General features: G+C 48.5%; 1 protein-coding gene across 5 annotated transcripts in view; it reads left to right on the forward strand.

Annotated features, from left to right (window-relative positions):
- FHL2 (four and a half LIM domains 2) overlaps window positions 1-17265 on the forward strand; it is a 58560-nt gene that overhangs the window by 15025 nt on the left and 26270 nt on the right. The window contains exon 1 of one of the 5 annotated variants that reach the window (XM_021087117.1): window positions 4336-4917. The exons of 2 other annotated variants lie outside the window; for them this stretch is intronic. The gene's annotated coding sequence lies outside the window, so the exon portion shown is untranslated. Of the gene's footprint in view, window positions 1-4335; window positions 4918-10806; window positions 12201-12236; window positions 12507-17265 lie in introns of those variants that run through there. 2 more of the 5 variants (XM_013995898.2, XM_021087114.1) reach the window with 2 other exon arrangements.

Below are 17265 nucleotides of genomic sequence, written 5' to 3' on the forward strand. Positions count from 1 at the left end.
CCTTGCTCAGTGGGTTAAGGATCTCGTTTTGCCATAAGCAGATGTGGTTCCGATCCTGGGTTGCTGTGGCTATAGCTCCAATTCGACCTCCTAGCCTGAAAATCTCCATATGTCTTGGGTACTGCCCTAAAAAGCAAAAAAAAAAAAAGGAGAGAGAGACTGAGCAGTCCCAAGCTCTCTGCAGGGTGAGTCAGCAAGCTAGACCCCTAGGAGAACCCTTATTTCCGTTCTAGTCCCAAAGCAGGAAGAATACAGATGTTTCAGCTTGAAGGTTGTCACGCAGAAAGAATTTTGTTTTACTCAGGGGAGGGTCAGCCTTTTTGTTTTGTGTAAACCTTCACTGGATTGGATGGGCTTTACCCCCATAAAGAAGGGCAATTTGCTTTATTCCGTCTACCGAGTCACATGCTAACTGAACCCCAAAATACCCTCATAGATATGCCCAGGATAATGTTTAATCAAATGTCTGGGCACCCTGCGGCCCCGTCAACATAAAATTAGCCATCGCACACCTGCAGCTTGGACTAAGCACTTCTCGTGTGTTCCCCCCACTTTCTACACATGTACTTTTCTGATTTTTTTTTTTTTTTTTTGGTCTTTTTTGCTATTTCTTTTTGGGCCGCTCCCACGGCATATGGAGATTCCCAGGCTAGGGGTCTATTGGAGCTGTAACCTGGGGCCTACGCCACAGCCACAGCAACGCGGGATCCGAGCTGCATCTGCAACCTACACCACAGTTCATGGCAACCCCGGATCGTTAAACCACTGAGCAAGGCCAGGGACCGAACCCGCAACCTCATGGTTCCTAGTCGGATTCGTCAACCACTGCGCCACGACGGGAACTCCTCTGATTTTTTTTTTTAGCATCTTTGTTTATAAGTGTACAGTTCAGTCATGTAAGTATATTCACGTTGTTGTACAACAGATTTCCAGAACATTTCCTTCTGGCAGAACTGAAAGTCTGTACCCATTACACAACTCATCCCCTCTCTTCCCAGCCCCCGGTCCCCCACCATCTAATTTCTGTCGCTATAAATTTGACTATCAGAGGTACCTCCTAAATGGGATCGTTCAGCATTTCTTTTGTGACTGGCTGACTTCGCCTGGCATAACATCCTCAAAACCGTCCATGTTGCAGCCTGTCATGAACAAACAGACCCTTCTTGCTTTTAAAGACTGACTAATCTCCCCTTGTTTGTCTATACCATATTTTGTTTCTTCATTCACTGATGAATACTTGGGTGGCTTCCACCTCTTGGCTGCTGTGAATTAGGCTGCAATAAACACGCAAGTGCAAATGTTTCTTTGAGACCCGGCTTTCCACTCTTCTGAATATATACCCGGGGTGGGATATGCTTTCTATTATCTTAGCTCTGACCAGATCATATTGGCACTTTATCTTTACCAAGCTGGAACCCTCCCTTCCAGACACACTGGACTTTAAGCTCTGGAAGGGATGGCCCAAGCTTTCTTAACTTTGTGGCTTTGTGAAGGTGACTCACAGTGCAAACAGCAAGTTCCTGCCCAATAGCTTCCTCTTGGCCACCTCCTTCACTCCAATTGCTAGGAGAAGGATGCTCTTAACATCTGAGCTCTTAACATCAAAACAGCTCTAAGTTCCAAGATCATACACAAATTTGTCACTTCAAAGATTAGAATTCTGAGTTGAGTGGGGGGAAAGATTGTAACTCAAACCAGGAATAAGAGACAGGGCTCTGCAGTGGAGCTTGAAAAGGATTCATGAGAAAGAAATGTTGCCACATCATGCTTAGCATTTTTTCAAAAACTTGCTCTAAGTGTGACAGCATTGGTCTTTGATAATAGACTTTTTAGAGTTCTAATTTGTGTTCATGTTTTAAAGTTACATTTTAAAACTTTAACTCCAAGGCAATACTGGGAAATCATGCTTATGTTCTTTAGTTTTGTCTGCAGTTGAAGGTACATTGGATGTGAGTCTGCCTTAATTTTAGGAACAGTTTTATTGATGGAAATGAATGAGTCTGAATATCTCAAGCAATGATATTAATATGCTCCAGGAGGCCCGTGTGGAATTCTTTTATGTGGGTTCATATTACCGCTTGCCCCCTGCCCTGCCCTGACCTTTACATTCAGGATTTAATAAACAAGCCATGGATTCTGGTCCAGCATGGTGAATGTTTTGTAAATGACAAAATGGAACTCGGAAATATTAAAATTAAACCCTTCTAGGTACTGGTCTCATAACATCCTACCTGAGGTTGGTTTAATATACAGTATGTTGCTTCCTGAAACAACTAAACATATTTCTTTTTGGGGGTGGGGTGGGGGCTGCACTCAAGGCATGTGAAGTTTCCAGGCTAGGGGTCGAATCAAGGCTGCAGCTGCTGACCTACACCACAGCCACAGCAACACCAGATCTGAGCCACGTCTGTAACCTACACCATAGCTCACAGCAATGCCAGATCCTTAACCCACTGAGCCAGGCCAAGGATCGAACTTTCATCTTCGTGGTTCCTAGTTGGGTTCATTAATGCTGTGCCACAACAGAACTCCCTAAGCTTATTTCTATCACCTGAATTTTCTAAATGCTTGCCTCCTGTCTTCAGCTTTGCAGCATTGCTAACTTCTGTCTGGAAGGACACCAACTTCCTTTCTGGAAGGATGGGCGCTAACTTCTGTCTTCTTGAAGGATGTCACTTCTCCTCACCTGAGCCTTCTAGCATTTCTTTCCACCTGCGTGGACCCCTATGGTTTTCAGCATCATAGAAACACAAACCACACAAAAAGATGTCCACACACCTCCCTCTGGCTCCTTGTGCCAGGAAACCTTCCTGGTCTGAGTAAGACAGTCCAAAGTGTTGGTTTCAGACACCATCATGAACTCGCAGGGTGGTGGATGACACATTTCCCAGAGACTAGTAGTTAGAATAGACTTCACTGCCCTTTCACCTCTGTCAGCAGGCAGTTTGCCAACATTCAGAGCAGGGTGTGCTGAAGCCTGGCCTGCTGGGGATGCTTAGTTAAAGTGGCCGTTGGTGGCCCTGCCATGGACTCACACAGACTAACATTCAGCTTAACCCTTCCGCTCCATCTGCTAAGACTGCCTCACCACCACCAGGACAGAAAGGAGAAAACCACTCATTCTTCAGTTATTTGGGATTACTTCTGTGATTGGTGCACTGCCTGCTTCTAAGGAGGAGGCATTCAGGCCAGGATTCACCAGTAAAGCTACCCTGGGTCTCCTTCTGGCTGGCAAACTGCTTCCCCTGGGAGACAAAGCTCTTCTGCGGCTCTGCTCCTGTCTTGTGGGACCACGGTGCTCCAGGCTCCCCCCAGTCCCAGACCCTGCTTCCAGCTTGACCAGGGCAGAGGGTAGTTTGGGGTCCCCACCCCAGCCTGGTAATCTCTGAGCTCCTGGAATGCCTTTCCTCCTGGCTAATTTGGCCTTGGCCCTGTGGCAGGAAGCAGGGAGTAGGTGGCAGTCCACCTGGCAGAGCCGCCGCAGAGGTCCCAGGAGCCACACTGCATTATCTGCTTGGGGAAAAGCGCTCCCGGCTCTTCCAGCCTGGACTCCAGCGGAAGCCAGCACCAACCTGGGATGCTGCAGCATGGATTTGTCATCACTTCTCTGCCTCCTCATTCTGGGACAGGGAGCCTAATACCGCACGATCTGCTGTGCATCCTGAGCAGGACTGCAGACCAAACGCGCACCAACCTCAGGAGTGCCCGCACGGCTGGCATTAACAGCTCCATTCAACAGGAAGGGAGATCCAAGCTGGGGACGATCCAAGCTGGTGGATCCCCTTTGTGAAACTTCCCTCAGCTGCCGTCTTGCTGGGCTCACAGGGCTGTGGCCTTGCTTGGAATGGCAGGAGCGAAGCCAAGGCATGGAGAGGTTGGCGGTAACCTCTTCCTCAGAAAGCATCCCAGCTTCCAGGAGGATGGTGAACTTGTGCCCTCTAGCCCTCCCACACGGACGCTCCCTCTCACTTGCCCTCACCACCTTCCCATCTTCCTCCCCTCTCCTCTGTGCGTCTTTCCTGCCATCTCTGTCCCTTTGTGCTTCTAGGAGCCCCTCTTCCCAGGAGGCCCCTTCACTATGTCCCAAGGCCTATCACACTAGACATCCCCTCCTTTGGGCCCTTCCTGCCACCATCTCCAGTGTTTCCTGGTGCCATTGGGAAGTGGCACAGTCATGGCAGCTTCCATGGGCTCCTGCTAGCACTCTGCTTCCCAGCACCACCGTGGATGCAGAGCCCGGCTGAAGACACCTCTCCCCCTGGAGTTTCAGGCCACAGGAGAAGCCAGGAATCTGCTAAGACTCTTAATCCACACCCTTCTCACCCTCCTCTATAGAGCGTGCCACCACATCAGTCAGAAAAGCAAAGCAGAGGAAACGTGCTGTAACAGTGGTGATGAATGGCTGTTCCTCTAAAGTCAACGCAGAGTCAGGCTGTCAACTGACATCCATGGACTGTATGCGCCCCGTCTGTGAAAAGAGAGACGTGTCCAGAATAAGCTGACTCTTCCTGCAGACCTGGCTGGCTGTGTGAGGCTGTCCGAACCAGCCTTCTTTCTGATCCCCCTGGAAGCAGGCCTCTGGATGGGGAGGAACTGTATGCCCCTCTCTGGGCCTCAGCTCCCCACCTGCTTGGCTGCAGCGCCCTCCAAGGGCGGGGACCCCTTCAAAGCTCCAGCAGAGTCTCTGTGGATAAATAGGCACCTGATTGCAAGATGACGCTCCCACAGGCGCCCCCAACCCCGGCTCATTCCTTAACTTGTATTTCAGAAGACCGCAAGTCAACTTAAACTACAGCTTTTCATCACACACAGATCCACATCTTGCTGAAGAGCCGTCCACAGGAGACATTCCAGGAAACTTTCAATTATTGATTAGCCATAAAAACGACTTGGAGGAGTGCCCGCTGTGGCTCTGTGGTAAGGAACCCATCTAGCATCCATGAGGAAGTGGGTTTGATCCCTGGTCTCGCTCAGTGAGTTAAGGATCCCGTGTTGCCGTGAGCTGTGGTGTAGGTCACAGACACAGCTCCAATTCGACCCCCTAGTCTGGGAACTAACATATGCCCCATGCGCGGCCCTAAAAAGCAAACAAACGAAAAAAAAGAACTTGCACAAAAACTAGATAATTAACCCTTTGAGGTAGGAGAGGTGGCACACCCTTTGTCTCTCAGGTGAGGTGAGGTTAAGGGTATTTGTTAACTGTGGCCATGTACACACTGTTCCATTGGCGTTCCTGGCCTGGAGCCCTGCCCGCCGCATGCCTCCCCCATCCACCAGGCGCCTAGGCCTTAGCAACTAGACCACCAGGTTTTCTGTTAATGGCCCTGACCAAAGCAGAAACAGTATGAAAGGACTTTGGTGGCCCAAGACAAATGCTAGGATTTTAAAGTCACAGTGTTGACTCATAAAGTTACTTCGCAAAGAATAACTGCAGTTGCAGTGTGGTTTGGAAACCAGCATTCTGAGAAACAAGCGAGGCATGAAAAGCTCCCATATCAGGGACGCCAGGAAGGACCATCAGAGGCTGCATGTCAAAGTGCTGCAGAAAGTTTAGGGTCGCAGCATGGTTCCTTTAAGATAGGGATTTGCCAGGTTTGCACAGACCTCGGACATTCAAACTTTTTAAAAATGGATTTTGGACTCACTGACAGGAAAAAAAGTAAAAAAAGAAAAAACAACCCCACAACTGCTGCCAAGCAGAGAAGTGAAAGAATTGCTACAGAAAAGAGCTGGAATCGGAAACAAAACGATCTCAAAGAAAGAGCCAGAAGCAAAGTCTTTCTGGGCCCACAGTAGAAATAATTTCATCGGAAACAGCCCAGTGTTTCCTGATCCGAAACAGACCCAAAGGAGCTGCGGTGTGAACCGCTTCCTTTCATTGGTCGTTAAGAGAGGCCAGAACTGTTCTGACTTCACAAAGGCACCCTGGAAACTCGTGTCAGATGCTCAGTTACGCAGGAACAGAGGATGGCAAGGATGGCAGGGCCAGGATCCCAGAGCTGCTTGTGGGTTTGGCTCAAAGGCAGACGTGTTTGGAGGCTTAACACACCCGGGAGTCAGTGTGAGGAAGGGGGAGTATGAAGAAGTGGGATGTGGAAATTTCATCTTAAGGACCAGCCAAGCATCTCCCTCCTAACCAGAGCATGGTGGGGGAAGGGCAGGGAAAGGGTTTGCCTTTTGTGAGGCCTGAGCTCTTTCTGAAAGTCTTGGGTCCTTCAAGAGCCATCCATCCATCTATCATTACTGTAACCAAACCAAGTTTTCCCCGTCTGCTCCGCAAGCTCAGGGGCCCAGGCAGTGAGCACCCAGCCTGTGAGGCCATCGCCCTAGGGGGTTTCCTGCTGGATCCGGTTGCAAACTGTGCTGTTAGGAAAAGTCAGGCAGGTGTCTGAGGCTGGGCAGGCGCCCTGCCTCCAGAGCCGGCTCCCCTCCCTTCCCCTCCCCCCTCGCTGCCAGCTTTTATGATCTGAGACGCTTACTCACTCTCTAACCACGAGGCAATTATGATGATTCCCTCTGAATCAGGGGCAGGTCATCCACCAGCTTCCTGCCCAGGGTTGGAGTGGGCCAGACTAACTGCCAGCGAGAAATCCTTGCTTCATGGGAGAAAAACATTGCCAAGATCTCTGTTGAGATGGAGGCTAGGGTGATGCGGGGAGCCTTTGCTCCAGCTATTGCTGGGAGTGGCCAGGGCCCCAGGTGCCTCCCCACCAACCCCCAGATGGGTCTGCAACAGGCCCACATGCCTGGAAGCTGGCCCTCCTCTCAGGCCCGGAGGAGAGTTCAGTTCCAGTGTTTGTATCACTGAGACTCGGCTAGAACTTCAGGCCTTGTAAGGGTTCTTCTGTCTGTGCCTCTCACTGAGAAGTGCCCACAGTGTGAGTAATCCTTACAGTTGCATGTGAGTCCCCAGACCTGGCCTGTGATTAGTGTGTCTCTGTTCCTATTCCCTTCCCCCATAGAAGTTTCTGGTAAATTACGGAGTCCAGAGATGGATCTGTAGGGGTGTTTCACCCCAGAGCACTCTCAGTCATCAGCATTATCTGCAGGGCTTGTTCAAACACAGAGCTGGCCTGCCCATGCTTTCTCCTAACAAAGGTCTGAGTGATACGAATGCTTTTGGTCTCAGATCCCACTTGGAGAACCACTGGCCTACCCCGTAAAGCCTTCCCTTTCTTTCCTGGTCCCGAGCCGGGCCTCTCCCACCCGAGGGTAAGAAGACATCTGGCCTGTGTTGGCCGGTGTGGGAATTACAGGAGAACTGAAGTAAATCAGAGAAGACTCAGAGTTCCCATTGTGGCTCAGTGGAAATGAATCTGACTAGCATCCATGAGGACGCGGGTTTGGTCCCTGGCCTCACTCTGTGGGTTAAGGATCCGGCATTGCCGTGAGCTGTGATATAGGTTGGAAACACGGCTTGGATCTGGCATTGCTGTGGCTGTGATGTAGGCCAGCAGCTATACCTCTGATTTGACCCCTCGCCTGGAAACCTCTATATGCCTCAAGTGTGGCCTTAAAAAAAAAAAAAAAATCAGGAGTTCCCGTCATGGCGCAGTGGTTAACGAATCCGACTAGGAACCATGAGGTTGAGGGTTCGGTCCCTGCCCTTGCTCAGTGGGTTAACGATCCGGCATTGCCGTGAGCTGTGGTGTAGGTTGCAGACGCGGCTCGGATCCCAAGTTGCTGTGGCTCTGGCGTAGGCCAGCAGCTACAGCTCCGATTGGACCCCTAGCCTGGGAACCTCCATATGCCGCGGGAGCGGCCCAAGAAATAGCAAAAAGACCAAAAAAAATAAATTAAAAAAAAAATCAGAGAAGACTTGAATAACCCATCTGCATCACCACTGGGTTCCTCTCCCAGGAAATATAATTTCTTAGTATTGGTCCTCCTATGAACTAGACTTTTATCTATAGCACAGAATTTTTCTTGCAAAAGGATCCTCTTTTATCTTTAGAACAGGACCTAAACCACAGTCCTTCCTACTGATGAGAATTAGGTCTGTTTCCTGCTTTTTCTTTGTTGAGATACAATTGATACATAACATTCTCTTAGTTTCAGGGGTACAGCGCAATTTGAGCTTTGTGTACATTGTGAAACGATGGCCATAATGCATTAGTTAACATCCATCACCTCACACAGGTAACAACCTTGGTGTGTCTGCATGAAGAGAACTTTTAGGATTGACTTGCTTAGCCACTTTCCAGTAAACCATACAGTGTTGTTAATTATAGTCACCATTCTTCCATGACATCCGCAGGATAATCTTATAACTAAAAAAAACAAAAACAAAAAAAAACCTTTGTACTGTTTAACCACCTTCACGTTTCCTTCCTATTCTGGATCCATCTCTCCTTTACCCATGGAAAAAAAGCTAATATACCCTGAGGGCCTACTGTGTGCCAAGGGTGCACTAGTGGTAAGCAGTTTATATGCACTGTGTCAAAGCAGCTTCCCAACAGTTCTGCAAACTCTGTCAGTGGCCCATTTTACATATGAGCAAACTGAGGGTTAGGAAGGTTTTGTGGTTGTCTGGGGGCCACAGAGCTTGTCGTCAGCAGGACAGGAATTCAAATCCAGGCTAGATTCCAGAGATCGGCTATCTTGCTATAGATAGTGTCATATTTTCTATAATACTCCATCTGCTATACTGTGAAGTAACCAATTACAAAATGAAAGACTTGTCACATATTAAAACAATTCTTCTGTGGTCCAACTTCTGTATTTAATAAGCACATATGATATGCATGCACAATCATTAGGGTCCTGGGAATATGGGTCGGCCCTCCAAATATAAGTGGGTTCTGCATCTGAGAATTTAACCCACCTCAGATGGAAACTATTAAAAAAAAAAAATCGAGAAAGTTCCCCAAAGCAAAACTTGAATTTGCCAGGCTGGTAACTATTTACATAGCATTTACAGCTATTTAGGTAGTTTCTGTACTAGAAGTAATCCAGAGATGATTTAATGTGTACAGGAGGTTCTATGCAAATGCTCTGCTGTTTTATATAAGAGACTTGAGCTTCCTTGGATTTTGGTGTCCTCGGGGATCCTGGAACCAACCTCTTAAGATATGGAGAGACAGTTGGACGATGATGCCCAAGACAGAGCTTTACAAAATATATTTCTCCAGACTGTCTAGTGAAAATTTGTTTTTCAGTAGTTTGTTCTTTGGTTAAAATTGTTCAGAAAAGTACCTATGTAATCAAGCCCAGAATTCATTTCTCCTTCCTCTAATTCTTCTCTAGCAAATTGCCTTTGGCTTTCTAAAGCTTAGTTTAACAAATTTGTTTCCTCTTTTGCTTAAAGAAGCATGTGTTGCTTTAACTTATAAAATACCTTAATTTTTGAAGGGACAGTACCTTTGGATAGCTCAAAATTCAAAAAACCAAGGAAATATAGTAAAAATCAGTCTCCCCTCTACTCCTGACCTCCAGCTACCCAGCTCTATACCCCACTATTGTATGCACATAGTGCCTTTCCCCTTTCTTAGCAACACAAACGGTTATTGTTATCTACAACGTGCCAAATCTGTAAAGAGTTACCTCATTCTTTTTTTTTTTTTTTGTCTTTTTGCTATTTCTTTGTCTTTTTGTTGTTGTTGTTGTTGTTGCCATTTCTTGGGCCGCTCCCGCAGCATATGGAGGTTCCCAGGCTAGGGGTCGAATCGGAGCTGTAGCTGCTGGCCTACGCCAGAGCCACAGCAACATGGGATCCGAGCCGCGTCTGCAACCTACACCACAGCTCACGGCAATGCCGGATCATTAACCCACTGAGCAAGGGCAGGGACCGAACCCTCAACCTCATGGTTCCTAGTCGGATTCGTTAACCACTGCGCCACGACGGGAACTCCACCTCGTTCTTTTTAACAGCTGCATATAGAAATAATTCTAAAATGTGCCACGTGATATTGAACTAGGCCCTGTTGGTGAACATATAACCTGGTCCAATATTTTGCTATTACAAACTATTCTATGACTACTCTTGTATATTGATATCTGTTTATCCAGGAGCAAGTCCATCTGTATGATAATTTCCATTAAAAGGAAATGCTAGGTTAAGGGCAAATGCATTTATAATTTAAATTATTTTTATTACGGAATTTTTCAAGTATCGTAACAGGAAAAGGACGAGTATAATGAACTTGGACATACCTGCTGCCACCTTTCAATGGCTGCCGTTCTTCTATGGCCAGTGCTGTTTCCTTTATTTATTTATAGATCCTCCTCACCCCAGTTATTTTGAAACAACTCCAGACATAATGTTTTTCCACTGGTAAATATTTTGGTACTCTTTCTGAAACATAAGAGCTTTAAAAATATGTGAGTGTGTGCACTGTCATTACCATACCTACGACAAATTAATATTAATTGATTAAGGTCATCACGTGTTAGTGTCACATTTCCTCAGATTATCTCATGAAAGCTTATTTTTTCAGTTTGTTTTTTGATTCAGAATCTAAAATCCATGCATCCATTGCAGTTTGTTAAGTCTTTGTGTGTGTGTGTGTGTGTGTGTGTGTGTGTGTGTGTGTGTGTGTGTGTGTCTTTTTAGGGCCACACCCAGGGCATATGGTGGTTCCCAGGCTAAGGGTCAAATCGGAGCTGTATCTGTAACCTACACCACAGCCACAGCAACGCCAGTTCCTTAACCCACTGCTTGAGGCCAGGGATAGAACCTACGTCCTCATGGATCCTAGTCAGATTTGGTTCCACTGAGCCAGGATGGGAACTCCCCTGTTAAGTCTTTTTTAATGTATTGATTTCCTTCTCCATCCCTTTCCTTCCTTTCTTTCTTAATTCCTTTTTTTTTTTTCCTGAGTGATATTATTGTAGAAACTGAGTAAATTTGCTTCCAGAGTTTGGATTTTGCTGCTATATATCTCCATAGGGTCATTTAATATGTTCCTTTATTCTTTTATGTCAAGGAAATATACAAAATTGTAGGATTTCTTAAAATAATAATCAAGAAAACACAGCATATCAGAATCTGTGTGACATGGCTAAAGTGTTATTAAAAGAAAATTTATAGAACTAAATAAGTATATTAGTTAAAAAGAAAATTAAAACAAATGAATTTAACATTCAACTCAGAAATTTAAAAAATATAAAAATAAAATAAGATAATCCAGTAAGCCAAAACAAAGAAGAAATAAGATAAATGCAGAAATTAGTGTTTCATTTTTTCCCCTTTGTTTTTACAAACAAGCTTTAGGCTCACATTTGGGACGGAGGAGATCATTTTCTAATTTGCAACCATATAGACAACACATATGGGTAACTGCAGAGTAAAGGCTTTCCAGCAAATTTGCACTGGATTTCCAGATCATGGTGCTTTGACTGTCCCTGGGAAATCAGGTCTGGGTCTGGAGCCCACACTTCCCATCTTCAGGAGGGAGGTTCTGGGGGCTCAGCTCTGGGGCGAGTCTCCGTGCCCCCCCCCATCCAGGGGAGACACTAGGGTGACTGATGGGACTAGGGGCACCTCCTCCCCTGTAATTTGGCTTTGCCATCGACAGACACCACATCAAATCTCAGCTACTCTAATTAGCACTCAGGAGGTCCTGAGCAAACCTTTCTGAGCTGAAATTTCCTCCCTATAGACTGGGGAATTAACCCTTACCTTTGGGGGCTAAGGAGCAAAGGGGATGCTCCGTAGAGCTGGTTGGCAGTAGGTGGTGGCTGATAGGCTAGCCCTTGGGTTCTATGGTTCCGTCCTCTGAAATGTCAGGGGACACTGAGCATCAAGCAAGAGAGCGCAATCCAAGAGCTCTTCCTTCTCTGAGGCCCACTGAGTGCAATGTGACACGCCTGCCCCCGGCCCTTTTCCTCTGCCTTGGCATCCATCTGCCATCTGCGCCGGGCTGCACGTGGAGGACATTTCCATCCTATCCCTGTCCCAGGCCAGCCCAAGCCGCGCGCTCCTCGGGCGGTGCCCGTCCCACCAGGCTGGGTGCGGGGCCGGGGCTTGGCTTGTGGGAGGCGCTCTCTCCATCTTAGTTCGGTCTTCCTGCGCGGGAGGGGACGACCGGCCTGGGGTGTGGGGGATTGGACCTTCCTTGTCCCTCCCCAATGGAACAAAGACCTGGCCTTACCCATTTTTCCTGCCATCGCCGGCTGACTTTGTGACCGAGGGGCCGTCGGGGCCGCCCTGCGCACCCCTCGCCCCCGCCCCGGGCGCGCCTCCCGCAGCTGCAGACCCGGTAAGTGGCCGCCCATTCCCGCCGCCCCCGCAACTTCCCCGCCGGGCCTCAGAGCGCCAGGACCGGGCTGGAGCCCCGGAACCTGCGCCGACGAGGCCAAGAACCGAGGACACGCCTGAGGCAAACAAAGGGCCGGGGTACCCAGCGCGGATCCGGAGCCCCAGGCGCCCAAACGCCCGGCTCGCGTCGCCCGCGCCTCCCAGCGAGCGTCTCCTTATTTGGTCAAATGACACGCGGGTTCTCCGGGCGGGGCGCACCTCTCCCCGCGGGGCAGAAATGCCCGGACCTCCCGGAGTGAGCCGCGCGGTGAGTGCGCTCCAGCCTGGCCGAGGGACTGGGGAGCTGGCGGAGGAGGGGACACCCCGGGGATGGGGGAGCCGGGTAGTTGGGGGGACACCCTGGAAAGCGGAGCTGAAGCAAGGGGACACCCCGGGTGTACCTTGGGTCGGAAGAACCCCTCTCCATCCCAGGGAGAGGCCAGCAGCCTGTATCCTGGAGAGGAGGTTCACCAAGTTAGTGGTCGTGGTGCGCTGGCCACGTGGGTCCCCTGGGCACTTGTGGGTGGCCTCAGGTATGGGTCCGCGGGAAAATTAAAAGAATGGAACCACCAGGGTTAAGAAAAAAGTGGGGTTTCTTTTAAACGAAAAAAAGTGCTAATCTTAAATTCCCTTGATGTGGTATCTGAGCATACCTGAAATTGCGGGAAATGTTTTAGCTTTTGTTTTTAAATGAAAAATCAGTTCTCTTGAGTTCCGATTTGAGTTTCCATTCCGACTAGTCTAATCTGGTTAAATGTGATGCTCTTGGGCACTAAATCAGAGCTGGGGCTTATAACCACAACTGTGTTCTGAACACAGGGAGTTCCCGTCGTGGCTCAGTGGTTAGCAAACCCAGACTAGTAACCATAAGGTTGTGTGTTCGATCCCTGCCCTTCCTCAGTGGGTTAAGGATGCGGTGTTGTGGTGAGCTGTGGTGTAGGTTGCAGATGTGTCTCAGATCCTGCATTGCTATGGCTGTGGTGTAGCCGGTAGCTGCAACTCCGACTCAGCCTTTAGCCTGGGAACCTCCATATGCCGTGGATGCAGACAGGAAAAAAAAGAAAAAAAAAAAGAACATGGTCAAATACTTCTTACTCCTTTGGCGCTAACCCGCTTATATGTGTTTTGTGAGGCTACCTTAGAGGTAGTCTCTTTGGTATTCTGAAAGTGATTTGGACTCAAAAACGTTTGAGGAAAGTCTTAGAAGTACAGGGATTCCAAGGCTGACAACTAAACTAAAAAATCGAGAAGGACATTTCATTGTGTTTTCATAGACTTTTTTTTTCACAGCCGTTTTCATCCAGAATTTTTAAGGATTATTAATTAACATATAGAATGAGGTCTCCATAGTGTTTATTGTCCTGCGGGCTTTAAATGCATCTGTACAGGAGCATATTTGGAAGGGCTATGTTGGCTTACCACCGGCCAGGCAGTTCCAGGCACTGTGGGGCAGTCTCAAGCACAAACATGCCACGAGGCAGGTGTGGCAGGCCAGCTTGGGCTGGAGCCAGGCTGCCTGAGCCCATGTCCCAGTCCATCCAGTTGTGCTGCCTTGGCCAAGTCACCTATCTTGTGGTGCCTCAGTTTCCACAACTAGAAAATACCCAGGAAGTGGCTGCTTCCAGGGATGTTAGCCTGCACATCAGCAGCAGTGTATATGGAAGAAAAAAAAGGTGTGTGTGTCGGGGGGTTGGGGGGGGGTTCCCTTGTGGCTCAGCAGAAACGAATCTGATGAGCCTCCATGAAGACGCAGGTTTGATCCCTGGCCTTGCTCAGTGGGTTAAGGATCCAGCATTGCTATGAGGTGTGGTATAGGTCACAGACGAGGCTCAGATCCTATGTTGCTATGGCTGTGGTATAGGCTGGCAGCTGCAGCTTGGATTCGACCCCTAACCTGGGAACTTTCATCTGCCTAAAACAACAACAAAAAAGGAGCAATGTATACAAAGTTGTCATTACCCTTGTTACAGATGATTTGAAGCACAGAGAGCTCAAAGTAACTTTTCTCAAGCTTTCCCTGCCTAGAAATGGTGGCCTGGAGAGCTGACCCCCGACAGGTTGACTTGAGAGCCTGAGTTGTAACCAAGGCTAACCAAGAGCTCACCCAAACATTTCCCTGAGGCCTTAGGCTGCACACTTTCCCCCAAGATGGTTGTTAAACCACTTCCAGGACTGAAAGAATCTAAAGTGTAGACAGAAGGGCCCAGCAGGATATTGAAGAAAATCAGACTGGGCTCGAGAGGCCCAGGCTCTCTTCCTGTCCTGCACTGAGGGCCAGTTTTAGTTCCCCAGCTTACAGGGCTTGGCCCCAGTTCATCCATCCGCAGGGGCTCTGAACCAGCCATCGGATGCCTAGCTCCTTGAGCTCTGGGGAGCAGGGACATTGGATGCTTCCTGGGTCATGTGATTATGCTACTTTTATCAGAGCCACATCTGTCATGGGTTATCCTAAGTGGCCACTTCCTGAAGGTGACCACCTTGAACTAAACACGTGGCCCTTCTCTTGTCTTCTGGGGACCGACCTGGCAGCCCGTCTTGGGGGGTCAGTCGGGTGAGTGGCATCTCTTGTCCTAAAGGGAGGGTTTCAGCATTAGCTGCCATGAGGGTTAATTCTGTGTCAACCTGATGGGGCCAGGAGGTGCCAGACACAAATGTCTGCCTGCGCCTGTGAGGGTGTTACTGGAGTCACTTTATAATTAGTAGACTGGGGTGCCCATCCCAGCATGAGTGGCCTCATATTCAGAGTAGAATGAGAATTGGGGGAGGGACTCCGCCTGCCTGGCTGTGGAGCGGCGACACAGTCCTTTCCGGGCTCTGGACCCAGACTGAAGCCACCACTTCATCCTGTGTCTTGAGCCTGCCAGCTTTGGAACTAGCACTTACCCACTGGCCCCCTGCTTCTCAGGTCTTCAGACTCAGACTAGAGCCATGGAGTAGCTCTGCTGGGTCTCCAGCTTGCCACCCACAGATCTCGGGACTTCCAGCCTCCACGATAATACTAGCCAACTCCTAATAATAAACCTCTTCATGTTATATGTGTATATCTGTTTGGTTCTGTTCCTCTGGAGAACCCTGACTATGACAGTTCCCCAGTAGCTGCTTCAGATTCTTCCCACCAGCTCTCAGCCTGGCCTCCTTAAGATTCCATCACCGCTTTGCTACTGGTGCTCCTCATTTTCCTATAGAATGTGGTTGCCCTCATGGGTCTCTGATGAGGTGGCCTCTAGTCTCTCCATCATCAGTGCAGTTCTCATGGGTGATACGCCTTATCTGAGTGCAGACATCACATGTCACCCTACCCGCTCTTGGCCTTTATAAGCCACACCTTTGCTGTCCTGGTTTAGGCTGTACCTTAAAGATCTCCTCTAGGTGGGTGTTTTTTGTTTTTTGTTTTTTGCTTTTTAGGGCTGCAGGTGCAGCATATGGAGGTTGCCAGGCTAGGGGTCTAATCGGAGCTACAGCTATCACCCTACACCACAGCCATAGCCACGCTGTATCCAAGCCATGTCTGCGACCTGCACCACAGCTCACAGCCACACCGGATCCTTAACCCACTGAGCAGGGCCAGGGATTGAACCCATATCTTCATGGATACTAGTCAGGTTCATTTCCGCTGTGCCGCAACAGGAATGCCCTCCTTTAGGTGTTTCTAAGTGAGGCAGGTGATATCTGTGCCCAGAGGAGAAGCAGCTGCCCAGTTTCTGTGGGTAAATAAAACCACTGTCAAAGGGCATCCTTGGAGCAGGTAAATATTTATGTTTCAAGAAACTAGGGCTGGAGTTCCCGTCGTGACTCAGTGGTTAACCAATCCCACTAGGAACCATGAGGTTGCGGGTTTGGTCCCTGCCCTTGCTCAGTGGGTTAACGATCCGGCGTTGCCGTGAGCTGTGGTGTAGGTTGCAGACGCGGCTCGGATCCCGCGTTGCTGTGGCTCTGGCGTAGGCCGGTGGCTACAGCTCCGATTAGACCCCTAGCCTGGGAACCTCCATATGTCGCCGGTGCAGCCCTAGAAAAGACAAAAAGACAAAAAAAAAAAAAAAAGACAAAAAAAGAAACTAGGGCCAACTAGTTTGGATGGTACAACTTGTGGAAGAAATAAGAGTTAGGCAGCCAAGGGAGTTGCAGGAGGTGTGCACGCCTGTCATGGCAGGTCCTGATGGTTTGTGCTGAAGACACGCCATGAGGGTCAGGGTTGCAAGGCCAGTGTGGAGGCTGGAAATTCGTGAAAGTCAGGGTCAGTGCCGATAGAAAGCCAGGCAGATGAGAGTAAACCGTGAGCTGCCTTTTGGAGATGGGAGGAGACGCCGAAGGAAAGTGAGGGTTTTTCCTTTCATTCTTGTGGATCAAAGCTTGGGTAACTGGCCCACACGTTCCTAGGAAGCAAAGGGAGAGAGGTGGGCCCCCAGCTTCGGGGCCCCCAGCACGCCCCCCCCACCCCTGGCCAACAGGTGTCAGTATGGATCTGAGGCCACACACCATTCTGGCCTGTGTCATTTTGCTTGTCCTATGCTGATGGAACTGACACGTTTTGAGATTAAATTACAAGATAATGTCTTAGAGGTGATTTAAATTCTTTGGAGCTGGAACTAGAATAAACTCTTTTGGAGACTGTGTGTTTTATCTCAATCTCCTAGAGAGTGTGCAGAAAATAGAGATTACTTAATACATTCTTGTTGATGGGATTTACAAGTCTGCAGGATGTTGAAACAAGTGTCACTCTTCTTATTCTATGGTTTTAACATTGGAAATCTGTCATTATTTCCTATTTCTTTTCCTTACTGAGTAGCCAAAAGATAATCCCAAAGACAGCAGTTCACCTTATTTTTAAGTGCTATCTCTCACACAAAACATTTCCTAATAAAACAATGGTAGACAAATCATGCTTTTTCAAAATTTTTAAAAGTTACCAGTTTATGGACCGAATCATAACCCATCCCCAACCCCTGGCCTTATACACAGTAAAGGCTCAGTAAATTAGTGCATAAATCCACAGCAGTAGGCATAGCCATTCTTACCAAGGATCCCAG

Source organism: Sus scrofa, chromosome 3, assembly GCF_000003025.6.
Source record: "Sus scrofa isolate TJ Tabasco breed Duroc chromosome 3, Sscrofa11.1, whole genome shotgun sequence".
Lineage (NCBI taxonomy): Eukaryota > Metazoa > Chordata > Mammalia > Artiodactyla > Suidae > Sus > Sus scrofa.